At 44.1% G+C, this 1,345-nt stretch overlaps 1 protein-coding gene across 3 annotated transcripts in view; it reads left to right on the top strand.

Moving 5' to 3' along the window:
* Fanca (FA complementation group A) overlaps window positions 1-1,345 on the top strand; it is a 59,635-nt gene that overhangs the window by 3,200 nt on the left and 55,090 nt on the right. The window lies entirely within an intron of this gene.

Here is a 1,345-nt window from a genome sequence, read left to right as displayed (position 1 = left end):
CATTACAGATGGTTGTAAGCCACCATGTGGTTGCTGGGATTTGAACTCAGGACCTCTAGAAGAACAGTTAATGCTCTTAACCTCTGAGCCATCTCTCCAGCCCCAACTAGGCAAGCTTATTATCAACATTGCAGCTCCTGCTGAGGTATTTGAGGTGTTTAGCTGAGGTGTATTCAGCTAAAGGTGCGGGCTGTGAAGAACCCCAAGTTACCCTTGGAAAATATCATCTGGTATGTACCTCTTTGTCATGGCCGTGAATACGACCAAAACCGGAAGTGTGCTTGCCGATGTCACTCTCCCTATTTTCTGAGAGTCAGAAAAAGCAGGGTGGGGGGATTATCAATAAATAAAGATTTTTTTTTTTGTACTTCATATTTTTATCTATGACTTCTTTCAGAAAGTGATGCTCAGTTCATTATTCATTCCTTTTCAGTCTACTTCTTTCCTTTATGCATTCGTTCATTCTCTGTGAGCTTGTGTGCTGTGGTGATCATGTCTAGGTCAGAGGTCAACTGTGTGACTCAGTTCTCCCCTTCAGCCGTGTCATTGCTGGGGACCAAACTCAGGTTGTCAGCCTTGAATTCAGGCAGTTTCACACACTGGGACGCCTTGACAGCCCTCAGTAATTTTCTTTTAGACTTATGGATATCTGTGAGTATATGTCACATGCGTGGGGCTACCCACAGAGGCTGGGAGAAAGTGTTGGGTGCCCTGGGGTTGGAATTTGTGATGACTGAGGAGTTAAAAGTGAACTTGTGTTCTGTGCAGGGGCAGCAGGTGATCTCAACCCTGGGCCACGCTCCAGTCCCCCACTTTTGCCTTTTTAAGTCTGTTATTATTTGATATACTGGGGTTTGAACCTAGGGTATTTTATATTTCTCTAGCCCCTTAAAGGATTTTTTAAACAGAGACAGGGTTTGGTTAAGTCATCGAGGCTGGCCTTGAGTTTTCAGTCTCCCCTCGGCTTTCCTGGTAACTGGAATTACAGGCTCTGTCTCCAGTCCCAGCTCTGATTTCTCACACTTGTCATTTGAAGCCTTTATAATTATTGCATATGGCTTTACTTATTCATTGATGTGAGTTTCTAGAGCCTTGAACATAATGGGTGTGTGTCATTTATATATTTATTAGTTTTTAGGTTTTTTTTTATGCGTATGGCTGTTTTTTCTGCGTGTATGTCTGTGGACTGCATGCATGTGTAGTGCCCAGGGAGGCCGTAAAGGGTGTTGGACCCCCTGGAACTGGAGTTACAGACAGTTATAAGCCACTGTGTATATTTAGGAATCGAACCTGGGTCCTCTGGAAGAGCAACACATGCTCTTTAACTGCTGACCCATCTCCTCAG

The sequence above is a fragment of the Mastomys coucha genome, unplaced genomic scaffold (genome assembly GCF_008632895.1).
Source record: "Mastomys coucha isolate ucsf_1 unplaced genomic scaffold, UCSF_Mcou_1 pScaffold22, whole genome shotgun sequence".
In the NCBI taxonomy this organism is placed as follows: Eukaryota; Metazoa; Chordata; class Mammalia; order Rodentia; family Muridae; genus Mastomys; species Mastomys coucha.
The sequence above is the reverse complement of the archived record's forward strand: the minus strand, read 5'-3'. Positions and strand labels throughout refer to the sequence as shown.